The sequence below is a fragment of the Pavona decussata genome, unplaced genomic scaffold (assembly GCF_977016875.1).
Source record: "Pavona decussata unplaced genomic scaffold, jaPavDecu1.1 SCAFFOLD_602, whole genome shotgun sequence".
Classification (NCBI taxonomy): domain Eukaryota; kingdom Metazoa; phylum Cnidaria; class Anthozoa; order Scleractinia; family Agariciidae; genus Pavona; species Pavona decussata.
This window is the reverse complement of record NW_028145860.1, coordinates 81458-95000: the sequence shown is the minus strand read 5'-3', so window position 1 is coordinate 95000 and position 13543 is coordinate 81458. Positions and strand designations below refer to the sequence as shown.

At 39.4% G+C, this 13543-nt stretch overlaps 1 protein-coding gene across 6 annotated transcripts in view; it reads right to left on the bottom strand.

Annotated features, from left to right (window-relative positions):
* Positions 1-13543, bottom strand: part of LOC146449185 (uncharacterized) — a 36799-nt gene that overhangs the window by 18427 nt on the left and 4829 nt on the right. Inside the window, exon 1 of one of the 6 annotated variants that reach the window (XM_085101303.1) lies at positions 6736-7120. The exons of the other annotated variants lie outside the window; for them this stretch is intronic. The gene's annotated coding sequence lies outside the window, so the exon portion shown is untranslated. Of the gene's footprint in view, positions 1-6735; positions 7121-13543 lie in introns of those variants that run through there. 6 annotated transcript variants of the gene reach the window in all.

Sequence of the window (13543 nt, the reverse complement as noted above, 5' to 3'; positions counted from 1 at the left end):
TGGCCAGAGAGGGAGCATATGCCAAGGCAGAATCAACGTTTTCTTCCCTTGACGACTTGCAGAGCCAAACGCACTCTTGCTCTTTTCTCCCAGTTTTCATCTCCAGAGAAAAAAAAAGAAGGGGTAAGCCTGAACCCGAAACGATTACCGATGAAATTAGCGTTTCAAGTAATTTAATCTAAGATTCTGGTGAATCTGGACTCCAACAAAAACCTAGCAATGGAAGAATCTTTCAAACAACAGCAAAGAAATACGCTGTCCCTGCTTTTAATGACAATCCTCTAGAATACTACACTTTTATGCGCGCTTTTGAAACAGTGATCGAGGCTAAGAAACCCGATTACGATGGTAGAATTTGTTATCTTGAGCAGCACGCATTCAGAAAACAAGAGGTCGTGCGCAGCTGTTTCTTCACGGATCGTAAAGAAGGTTATAAGAAGGCTAAGTAGCTCCTAGAGAGAAGATTTGCTCAGAGGCATAAACCAAGGCGCAATGGCATGCCTCGACCAAGTAACTAATGGTCCACGCATTAAAGGTGAAGATGCAGAATCACTTTAAGGATTCTTCATCTTATCGCGATCCTGGGGGATCTTCCCATTGCGCTGAGACGACGTTATTTTGCGATATTGTCATCTCAAAATAACGGTTTCTGATTGGCTTAAAAATTGTCATGTAAGCATGACAGCACGTCACTTAAATGGGTTCGGCGGGCAAAGATCAAAATTTTACTTATGTGAATGAATATGCGACGTTCGATGGTGTTGTTCACTTCTTTTCATTTGAGTTTACAAAGCTTCTGACACTGTTCAAGGACCGCTTATAATATTCTTTTTGTGGTGAACATGTACCATGACACAGCGGATACAACTTTTGTCTTGAAAGTAGGCGAAAAAGAGTGATTGTAAACTCGATGAAGAGAAATTTACTTAAGCTTAAAAGACTTTCTTGAGTGTGAACGTGGCCACGGTAAATAACAATGAGCTCAAATTCCAATAAATTATGGCATTTTTAAAGCAAAAGGATCAGTTTCTTTTCTGATGTCTCTTATCTCTAGAAAAAAATTGCTCCAAGAGCTCTGCTGCGTTCTCTTTCATGGCTCAGGTCTGTCAATTTGATCTTCTTGTCGTAGCGCCAAACTGCAGACTGGGTATTTTTTTACAGTATTCTTCGCCGCTTAGTTTTGTCAAATTTCTTCTAAATCTCTACGGCATCTAAGCTAGGATAACAATGCTTATTTTTCGTTTTTGAGTACTAGTATGGTTGCTCTTTTTTATTCTTGCTACTGGTTGTGAGGTTTATTCATCACTGTTTTCATGTTGTTGTTTAAGCTTATATCTCGAAGGTAATAAATTTTCAATAAAATTTGTTGGTAAAATGTTCAGACCTACTAGCTCGTCTATTTCATCAATGGTAGGTGCTTTATGGACTGCAAATGTTTGCATTTTCTTTGTTTTAAATGTGAATTAGGGAGAAACGAAGACTCGGAAAAAATCCGAGTCCCAGTCCCTAATTCACATTTAATATCCTGTTGTTGTTGTTTCTCCGTTTTCTTTGTTTTGACGTAAAAATCAAAGCCAAAAAATCAAATAGCCCGCCCCGAGAAAAAAATTCGCGCACGGGTATTACCATGGCTACAGTTTAACTGAAGTAAGAATTTCTCTTTCAATCAGCGCACGATTTGAAATTTATCCGTTTAATCTCTCCAACAAGATGTCAGTATCGCGATAAAAACTAAATTCGATTTTGAGACGGCATTACGACTTTATATTGACGGCTAGTTGGGAGAAAATATATTCCTTATTGGGCTCCGTCGCTTCGCGACTCCGCCCAGTATTGAATATATTTTCTCCCAACTAGCCGTCAATATGTAAAGTCGTAATGCCGTCTTAAAAAATCGAATTTAGTTTATATTATTGTCGAGTTATATGAACACTCTTAGCTCCATTGGTTACTCTAACAAGATAGAAAGTCCAGATGACATGCGGAAGATCATTCACACATTCCCACCCAGATTGCAGGCTAACCAGATCCTGAACGCAGAACAGCGAGAAATCTGTATTGAAGACATTTCAAATTTTGTCAAGAAGATGTCGCGATCCTTAGGTAATCCCATATTTGGCAAGTTACCTTGCATGGAGAAGAAGCCTCCGTTAACAAAGCAAAGAGGTTGAAACCCAGAAATGACAAGCCTGGTGCAAAGAAACTAATTCTATCTACCATGTCTAGATAGAATTCTGAAAGTCAAGTACGTCCCGTTTCATCATCACCCGGTAGCAAGTTTTCTTCAGCTGAAACCGCGAAAGGTTGTATCTTCTGTCGTGCTTCCCACCATTTGTCCGATTGTTCCGTTTTCGCGAAGACATCCAATCAAGATCGTGTTGATTTCGTCATGAATAAGAGGGTATGATTCGACTGCTTAAGATGTGGTCACCAATCCAGAGGATGTCAAAAGAAGAAACCTCGTTACCACTGAGGTGTACCACGTGCCACAGTTATGCAGCTACAGAACAATTTGGCGAAAGACGCGCACGGCCCAAACCTGAAACTCCTAGTGAAGCACCTGTAGGGAGAAGCGAGACTCGATCTCAGAATAACACAATCCAAGGCAACTCCGAGGAGATAAACACCCCGCATTTCTATGGACTAACGTCTCTGGAGGGTTCCACAAGAGCCTTGCTTATTGTTCCTGTGAAGATAAAAGTCAAAGGAAGTCCTTGTGCCAATATAACGCATGCGCTCTTTTACAACGGTTCTAATGCTACCTTCCGGTCGTTCAGCCTTCTGGAACGTCCAGAAATAGGTGGCAAGAAAACCAGACTAGCATGGGAAGAAGTGAAGGAGTAGATATCTTCATTGTTAAGGATTTTCAATTCTCTGACTTGGACGAGAACATTGTCATTCCTCTGCATGAGACCCTTGCCAGACCAGTTATGCCAGTTGCAAAAGATGAAATCCCTAAACAAGAAGACGCAGAAGGGTGGCCACGTTTCAATAGGATTTGTCCAGCTTACAGAAGTAGACTCCCAAGTGGAATTGTTGATCGGCGCCAATGTTCCTGAAACCCTTCAGCTCAGAGAAGGCATCCCTGCTGCTGATGGAGGTCCATACGCGACGAGAGCGGACCTTGGCTTTGTTATTAACGGCCCCACCGGACGAAAGTTGAAGTATGTCCCCCATGTTTCTTTATGAAGTCCATAAAAGCTCATCCTATGTGTGTTGCTTGTGTTAACTTTGCTGATACATCCCTCAGTGACGACGTTGGCCTATCCAGAGATGATTTGAAATTCATGAACGTCGTTAACGATTCAGCAATGCAGTGCAAAGATGGTCATTATCAGACCGCTCCCTTTGAAGAATCCATTCTTGAAGATGCCGGAAAATAGAGTTGAGGCAGAACTCAGAGTTCTTCGTTTGAAACGGAAGCTTTCGAGGAATGAAAAGTTCTGAGAAAATTATATTATCTCTCTTGAGGGTGGGTGTGATTAAAGAAGGTTCCCCTCGCTGACTTTAGAAGAGCGGACGGCAAGGTTTGGTATATACCGCACCACGGTGTATATTATCACAAGAAGCCGGAGAAATTAAGAGTCGTTTTTGGTTGGTTTGCGCAGTTCCGAGGAACTTCCCTAAACAATGAGCTTTTCCAAGATCCAGACGTGACCAATAATCTTGTAGTGGTGCTGTTTATTTTCCGTCAGGATCAAGCTAAGTGATGGGAGACATTCAAGCAATGTTTTATCAAGTGCGCGTCCAAGTAGCTGATCACGATCTTCTCCGTTACTTTCTGGTGGAGGCCCTCGCGAGGGATTTAAAGCAAGATTTAGAAGAGTCCAGAATGACTGTACATTTCTTTGGTGCTGTGTCGTCTCCCGGTTGTGCGAACTTCGCCATTCGCAAAAACACTGGAGATCTCAAGCATGAATTTCCCTCCGATGTTCTCAATATCGTCTTGACAAATTTCTACGTTGACGACTGCCTTAAATCTTTACCGTCAAGTGGTGCAGCGTTAAGCACGTGGATGCCTAACGAGAACTTATGTTGAGGGAAGGCTTCTGTTTGACGAAATAGGTAAGTAACGACCAGAAAGTTTTAGGGTCAATTCCATTTCATGACAGAGCTATAGATGTCAAAGAGTTGGTCCTAAGGGAAGACGCTCTTCCCACTGAAGAGAGAACTGGGTGTATCATGGTGCGTAGAGGACGACTAGTTTGGCTTCAAGATCAACGTGAAGGAGCGACCTTGTACTAGGCGTGGGATACTATCTATCGTCAGTTCGATATATGATCCGTTAGGAATGGTTGTACCTTTCATCTTACCCGCCAAACTACTTCTCCAAGATTTGTGTAGAAAGGGCCTTGCTTGAGACAATGAGATTCCTGACAACTACCGGTCCCGATGGCGTTCCTGGCTGCATGGATTACCGAAGCTTTTTGAATTCTCAGTCCACAGACATGCCAAGCCCCCTGACTTTGAAAGAATTACTAGCAGCCAAATTCGTCACTTCTGTGACGCTACTCAGTCTTCGTATGGCGCAGTTTCTTATCTTCCCCTCGGCAACTCGGATGGACGGATTCATTGTTCTTTTCTAATTGGAAATCTTGCCTCGCTCCTCTTAAACAGACAACCATTCCCAGATTGGAGTTACAGTATCGATTCGCTTGAAATAAACTCCTGAAGAAAGAATTGGAAACGCCCATTGACACAATAACTTTCTGGGCGGATAGCATGACTGTTGCACACTATATCGAGAACGAATCGAAGCGTTTCCATAAAAATGTCGCCAACCGTGCCGCCGTTATAAGAGAACACTCCAGTCCTTTACAGTAGAGGTACATAGATACCAAGTCTTATCCTGCTGACGAAGTGTCTGGAGGAGTCACTCCAGAGTCTTTTGTCAGAGGATCATCCCGAAGTTAAGCGTGACCCGTCTTTCTTTGATTTCCAAGTCAGCGAAGCCTACATGAGCTCTGTTTTGATCGTTGAACGGTTCTCGTCTTGGTTCAGACCTCTATCGCCCTCTATCTTCGCTGCCAAAGAAGATTTCTTAAGAGAAAAAGAGAATACAGACAAGACTCCCATGTTTTCCGCAGAGAGTGCAAGTGCGAATTGCTCACACTTCCAGAGTTGGAGATTGCAGAACAAGAGATCATCAAGTTTAACCAGAAAATCGCTTTTGCTGAAGAAATAGAAGGCTTAAAGAAAGGAAAGTCCGTCAAGAAATAAGGTGTACTCGTTAAGTTAGATCCAATAATGGTCCAGGGCCTCCTTTTCCATTTTCACGAGAAAAGCGGTCATTCCGGTTAAGATTACGTCTTAAACCAATTGTGTGAAAGGTTCTGGTTAATCCGCTCCAATTCTGTTGTAAAAAGGGTACTATCTTCCTGACTTGGTTGCAAAAGGCATCATGCCTCTCCAGGCGAACAAAAGATGGCAGATCTACCACCTGCAAGAGTCACCTCGGACCAGCCTCCCTTCACTTGCATAGGAGTAGACTATTTTGGCCCGTTTCTTGTACGCCAAAAGAGTTGCCAAGTTAGGCGCTATGGAGTGAGTGGAAATATCCCACTTATTGCACAATGATTCCTTTATTCTTGCTCTGAGGCGCTTTATTGCCCATGGAGGTCAAGTGAAAGAAATTCGCTCTGACAATGGTACAAAATTCATTGGAGGAGAAAAGGAGCTAGCTCCTTGTTATGATCGAAAACTGGAACCAGGTTGTGATCCACCATAGTCTTCTTTAGAAAGGAATTACATGGATCTGCAATCCGCGATCGGCTTCTCATCATGGTGGTGTATTGGAAAGGCTAATTAGATCGACCCGAAAGATTTTTAGTTGCTTAGTGAAAGAACAGAACCTCGGCGATGAAAGCCTCGAGACCTTGATGTGTGAAGCAGTCTCAAATTATCCAATAGATTTGGAACCTCTAACACTAAATTATTTGCTTTTTCTTCGTCAAGACGCACCTCGTCCTCCAGTTTTTTTTTTTTTTTTTTTTTTGATAAGTGCGACACTCTCTCAAGAAGATGACCACGGGTACAATATTTGGCGGACGTTTTCTGAAATAGTTGGAATAAAGAATATTTGCCTCTGCTGCGACAACGGCAGAAGTGGTTCAAACCTAAGAGGAATATTACAATTGGGGATACCGTTGTCATCGTTGATTAATCTACATTTAGGAATGTGTGGCCGATTGGTCGAATCGCAGAAGTATTTCCCGATAAGCAACGTTTGGTCCGTCGAGAAGAAGTGCGAACAAAGACTTCAACTTTAGAGTGACCCATCACCCAGCTATGCCTTTTGGAATAATGTGAACATTTAGAAGGAACACCTTAAGGACGTTCGTGCTAATTGTTTATGCGTACCTTGAGTGCGCAAGTAACGCACACGCCACGCAATGTCACGCGCAATTCATGGTTGACGATACACGGAGGAACACGGAGGTAAACACACATGTGGGCCGATTTGACAGCATTAAAAAGAGGGAAAAGGGGGAAATTCATCTCCGTTGCACAGTTTAGAAAACGAAAACTCGACGTGAAACGTTTAGACAGGTTAAGGTTGCAATAAAAAGTCCAAGAAAAGGCGTTGATTCCTGCTGGTACAGTATTTCGTGCCAAGACATTTATATATTTACTTGACTCTCGATATAACAAAAAAACTGAAATGCAATACTTTATATAGTCTATTTGTCATACGAAGTCACCTTTAAGTTTTGATAGTAAACGAGAAAGTCTTACCTTACAAGAGAGCAATTTTATTGATAACCAATCCCGTGTACAATCAATCTCCACATATTACCCATTCTTGGTATATAAATAAGCTTACTTCTCACATTTTCGCCTCGCTAACGGCTATAAATGCATTTTCTTGGTATTGGCTAAACAGCTGTATAAGTTTTGAAGGTGGAATAACAATAAACAACTCAAACGATCAGAGTTTTGACAGCACACTCGACCGAAAACATTGACTCGAGCAACCATTGTGAGCTGTGAATTATGGGATAGATAATTCTGTTTAGGTTCCAGTGCTTCTCCGACCTGTCACGCAAAAACGTGACTTTGGAAATTTGTCACCACAGCGACTACTTTGTCTAGATTAAAACTCTCTTAGATGTTCGGTGACCCCCAGTTTTTTTTTTTTTTTTCAATTGATCACTTTGTTTATCGATTGTTTACGTTTTCAGGGAAAAATGAAAAAAAAATCTATGGGGCAGAATTTTGATTATTTCCTATTTTTCTGTCCACGCGCCATCGAATTGCTCCCTTTTTTTTTTTGCTGTGAGACGATCGCGGATGTCCTCTTTAAGGGCTACATTTAATTACAAGAATGACACCAGTACACTAATTTACGAAATATACACCCATACATAAAATTTGACTAAAATAGTTTGTCTCCAGTTAGTAATTTTGAATATTCTAAACTTAAAACTATGGAGAACATTTTGAGTTACGAAGGCCCAACTTTTCAAAATCAGGCTATTTTTCCAGCGCTATATTTCTGAAACGAAGTCGGTGACCGCCAACTTTTTTTTTTTGCATTTCTGACATCAATAACTTATTAGCTGACCATAACTAAAGTATGAAAAAAATCTGTGAGGCAGACCTTTTTCGCGCGAACGTCCTTAATTGATTCGGAAGTTAAGTCTTTTTTCAAATCAACCGCGTGAAATGATATTTTCCTGACATTTTTCAAGTCAAAGAATTTAAAGAGACATTTAATTCTTTGGTGTCAGTTGATTTAATTAGTTCTATGCGCCTTATAATGTTTCGCATATATTCAAACGCAAAGTTTCCGACTTTGTATTTAGGGGCTGGGAAGTAGGCGCGAAAATTAGTTTTTTGTTGATTTCTATGTCAGCCTCCACTTAGTTTCACTCGAGGCAAAAACTGAACGAAATTGCTCTTCAGGATTGAACACAGGTCTGTCTGGATAATTTTTTTAATTAAGAAAGCTTATTGTCTCATGTATCTATTACTGTCCCTTTGTAAACAAACACAAACCCTCCAGCGCCGGCATTAACCAAGAAACTCAGTTCTAACCAAGTCCTCCTTTTCTCACAATTTTGGCACTGACTAGAGCTGCTCATTTATCCCTTTGCATTTTATACAACATTGCTTTTTTACTGCAATATTTTACAAAAATAAAGAAGTAGCCAGATGCAGTCATAGACTGCCTTTTAATTATTTCACTCCGTTGCCCTTTGTTCTCTGTTTCTCGTTTGTTCGTCTTCTTTGTTTTCTTAGGTCATTTTCGGACTCACTATAGTTTTATTTTGCATAATGCTATATATATATAGGTTACTTGTTAGTGTTATCTGTTGTGCCCATACTGCGTTAGTCGTTAAAAGTTTAAGTTCAAGTTTTGTTCAGTTAAGTTTTTAAGTCAAGCTTCAAGTTAGGTTCCAAGTTCTTAGCGCTTTTCACTTAGTCTTGTGATCACATTGGTCTTGTAAGTATTCGTCTTTTATTTCGCTTTCTCGTTTTCTATTGACATTGTAATTTTCATTGTTTAATTTATTTATCTCTGAGATTTTATTATTTTCAATTACCTTACTTAACTTCCTCAATACATTTTTGTACTTATGGAGTATGAGTAAATGCGTTTGCGACGACAATACATATTACAGTGCAAACGCAATTGCACTATCGTTTTTAAGTTTTGTGCGGTATTTGTAAAATGATTTAAATTTAGCTACAGTCTCATTTTGTTTATAATAACAGGATTAATTAAAAACCGCAGTTTCACAGCAACAAAACATGTGTTATGGTGTTTTGCCTCCAATATTCCTCGGAGCTCTAAAAAAGGATTCAAGGTCAAATCCACCAGAAATATATGAAGCATGCGTCTTTGAAAGTCGTGTTGTATTATCAAATATATCCGAGACTCCATGGCATAATCACTCGATGTTGAGATAAGGTCGATTTTTTTTTTTCTTGGGAGTTCGAACAATTTTTAAATTCCCATCAATTTATGCGACCTACATTTCATTGCGTATTTAACTTGTATGCAAGGTTTGGTAAATATGAGATCAAACTATTTTAAAAACACATTAAACAAAAAGCTCCGCTGCAAAAGGCAAACTCCTTTCTCATTTCACACCTTTGTTGGCGTGAGATGCAAATTTAGGCGCTGTTCAGTCATGGGAATTTGTTGAATCAAGTGTTCTCTGAAAAACATGCCTCAAAATTTTATAATATTACCACAGCAGTATAAGATTTGAAGTTCTTATTTGTTTAACAAGGGTTATTATAAAAACTAAGGCAGTTTTATTGGTAAAAGCCCACGAAAAATACAAATGCTGTTTGTTTGCTTACGCTCTGATGGTTGATTGACAACCGAAGGTGAGAAAGGCCTGGCCAGGCGCCATTTATACTATAATGGTTTTCAATCCGACTTTTAAAGGCTTTCTTCTGCAGAATATTGCTGGATGCATTCGTTGACATCACTCACATTAAATTCTGAGCGCAAAGTAAGTCTGCTGTGCAATGCACTTGACTATGAGCTGGAGTGGAAACTTATAACACTACATTTTTCTTCAAGGTACGAGCAACATTGTAATACATTTTGAAGAATGTAAAAATAATATCATGGGGAAATTAAACTTAGTTAAATTTTATGCTTTATGGCCGAATCCGAAAAAACGATTTTGTTTCAAAATGGTCATCAAACAGATTTACCACTAAAGGTGTTGCTTAAAGTTAACGCACTGTAACAAGAAATCTGGCTACTCCTAGTTCTCATACTTCACTTCAGCAGAAAGTAGAGGGCCAAAGCAAAATAGAACCATAGAAAGCCCTTCCTGTTTTATTCACAATGACCACGAAACAAATTTAGCCAATGTATTAGTTAAAGGGGAAAAAATGATTAAAAATGTTGCTATTATATTCCCAGAATAAGAAAGTAAAACTCTGTATGTCTTACTTCACTTGCCTAAAATATTCATTGGACTCACCTGTTAATAGCTTCGTTTGCAGCTGTAGATCTGGATGCAAGAAAACTGGACCGCTATGTTAGAGTTTGAGATCTAATCAATATACCTTAAAAAGGGCGCTTTCATAATTAGCATAACTAGAATATTTGTTTAGTCTGTGTAGACAGAAAACAAAGGAAAGTTTCGTGCTGTTCAAGTTAAATACAAAGTGTATGAGCTTTAGATTATTAATGATATGATAATGGAAAACTGATCACTAATACTCAGTTGACACTGTGTAACAGTCAAAGGAATTTATATCTTGTATCTTTTCAAGGATATTTTCGTTAACGACAAGGTCATGTTTTAGCTTGAATTAAGAGAATTGGTTTAAAAGTCCTTTATATTCTTTGCAAGGCTCACTGGTGATTGTAATTTATAGGAGAAAAATATAGTTATAATAGAACCATCAATGACGACGATGCTTTCCTTTCTGATTAGGTGTCGTTTATCGATTGCTCCATGAAGACTCAACCAGAACAACATAGCTCAACTGAGCAACGCGCCTTCCTAATTAATTGCCATGAAAACAATAGTGCTGCAATTTATGTTAGGCCGCAACCGTTCATAATCCTTTGTTTAATGATCACACTACAGTTGAATATTTTAACAGGAACGTTTCTGTTGGTTGCTTCATAACCATCGCCTTTTATTAACTATGGTTCGAAGTGGCTGCTAACTGATAAGTATTTAAAACATCTCTTTTTGCTGCCATACCTCCTAAAGCAATTTCGTCTGATGTTAAGACGTCAAGTTTTCCTTGATGTAATCAAGGTGACCAAACATAGCTTAAGAGTACCTATGGCTAGGCAAACGCCTTTTTCAAGTCCCTTTACCTAATTTACCAGTATTTTTCAGCTATTTCCTTTTTCCGAGTATGCTTGTGTCACTGACTGGAAAATACCGCTATCAACATCGTTATTGATGTGCTTTGAAAAGTTATTTATAGATTTGTTTTCGCACTATACAGCACAATTATCAATGCACCATGCAAAAAATTTAAGCAATTTTTTGTGGTTTTCAGCTTCGCTTAGTTAAAAGAAAGAACATTGAGCTAATCTGTTTTAAAAGCAATTAGCTAAGAAAGCGAACAAAGCATGTTTTCGAGTTGTATGACGTTCACCACAAAGCACTCAACTCAATAAAAAGCAGAGGATTTTAATTCTTGTACTCAACTTTTCTTGGAACGTTCTACGATAGTCAATCTGGGGAAAAATACAATAATTAGCGCGAAGTTCCGTTATTGTATTTACAAATCGTTTTTGTAATCTTAATTAAAATTCTGTTAATCCTTTCAGTGGACTGAGTTTATGAATTTCTTCACTTCTTTTACTTCGTTTTGTAGATTGCGTGGTTTTGTAAACCGTGTGACTTTACATTTTAAATATCTTATTTTGTCTCTAGAGATTAATTAACACCTTAACTGGTTTACAGTACAGGGTCTGATATACCCCCACCCCTCCCCCCAGTGTGCAAATCTATTTACATTTAGATTGAGCAACGAATTTCCTGTTTCGCAAAAATCCTCTGGTTATGTTCCGCTGTATTTCATTGTTCATTGTTTAGTTCATGCATCATGGCAATTAAACAGAGCTTGTGGATAGGTCGATGATAGACTGATGTTGCAGTCTTTATTCTTTTCTTCCTCACAAGACTATTCTGCCCCTGAGAAAACTCGTAGTTTGGAAATTTGATCATTAACGTCTCCAGAGTCTTGCTTCGAGAGCTCCTGTACGTGATTTTCTAGTTACTTGCTGAGGCATCTTTCGAACTCTCGGGATCCAAAACCATTGTCTTGATTCAGAGACTTTTGTATCCACCATGCGCTCGCTTTTTGTGAAGATATTTTAGGAGTAGATTTACCATTTGATGACCTCTTGGCAAAATTATGAGCTTACGTGTCTTTTTTTTTGTAGTGATGTGATGTTTTCGAGTCTTCCATGTATGCACAACAATCCTTGTTCATCTAATGTTGGAATTAGCTTCTCATCCACAGTAGCTATGTTGATCGTCTGTTGACAGCATGCCGACATCTCTAGTTCAGATTTTCTCAATTCTTATCGTGAAAATGGTTTTACTGCTTTTCTTTTTTTTTTTTTTTTTTTTTCAGATTTTCGGATTTTTTTTATTCATGCACTATTTCCAAAGTTTACTACAAAAGGAAATTACAATACATCACAAAGGTAACATAAAGACAACATTAACTTACATAAATATTTTTGTTCTCGTGCTGTTGATAAATCTCAAGACGTAGGCCAAGGTTTTCCTTGCTTTAGTGTACGTTGAATAAGTCTTTATTAAGTGTTCCATGATCGGGTTTTCGTTTGTAAAAATTGGCTGTCTGATGTCTGTCGATTGTTCTGATGAAGCTGCGCAAACTGTTGCCTTTTCAGGCTATGTAGCTTTAACCTCGTTGGGCGTCATTTCATTTGATGATTCTTCATTGCCTTGCTTTCAATTTTCATCAAACTTGGGCCACTCTTCCTCAGGGTGCCACAGAAATGGAGGGCCTTCCATCCAGCTCTTTAAATCTTCCGGTGGAGCTCCTCTGCTCAGTAGGTCAGCCGGATTAAAGTCAGATGTAATGTACGGAAACGCTTGCCTTTCCAGTGTTTCCTGTGTTTCAGCGACTCAGAGACGAAAGCTTGAATTTTTTTGAACACGTTTTAATGCAGGTTAGCAAGGTCTAATAATCCATCCAAAACACCGACTTGCAACTTGTTATATCGGCGAATTCTAAAGCTTCTTTGCATGCACTGTACAATCTGACGACCGAAAGACATCCCATCAATTCTAAACGTGGAACTAATTTCTTCTTCAAAGGCGCGACGAATGCTTTTATCATGAGAGGTATACAGCGATAACTGCTATCAGCGGGCTTCCATCTAAGGAATTTGGCTGATCAATAAGCTTTCTCTCCGCGGTCGAAGAACCCGTGGATTTCAGGTAAACTAACACGCGTTATCTGGTTTCAGCTTTCTGTTAAACTCGAGCGCAAGTATTTGGTTGAGGGTTTGAACATTCTTTCTCCACTTCGTTTGAATCTGTTCAGGTAGGATTTCGTCCCATAAATATCCTGCACTCTACAATTCTTCTAAATCGATCCTCAATTCGATTATTGCTCGAGTTACGAGACTTATAGGATCCCACATGTGAGCGATACAGTCGAGACAATCTCTCTTTGACAGATTCCTCACACCTGCAACGATTTCGTTTTTCTAAATGGAAAACTTGGCCTGTGTGTTTTATTTTTATGACCAAGAAAATCTGTAAATTCTCCATCTGCCTGATCAATGTTCTTGTTGTAAGAATGCCGTGCTTTGACTTAGAATTGGTCTGTGGCGCCGATCTCATCCGTAATTCGCTTGTATCTCTCTTGGTCCTCTCGGGAGCCTTCAATGCCATCAACATAGACATGTGTACAGAGTTTTTTCGGCTGCTTCTGGCTACATAGCTTCCGAAGTTTTGGCCAAGGTCTTGATTGCTCCAGCTGCAATGTCTGGTGCCGGTCTATCGCCCAAATTTAACCTCGTCAACTAATAGACTCGGGGAAGTTCACTATCATTTGTTCTCTA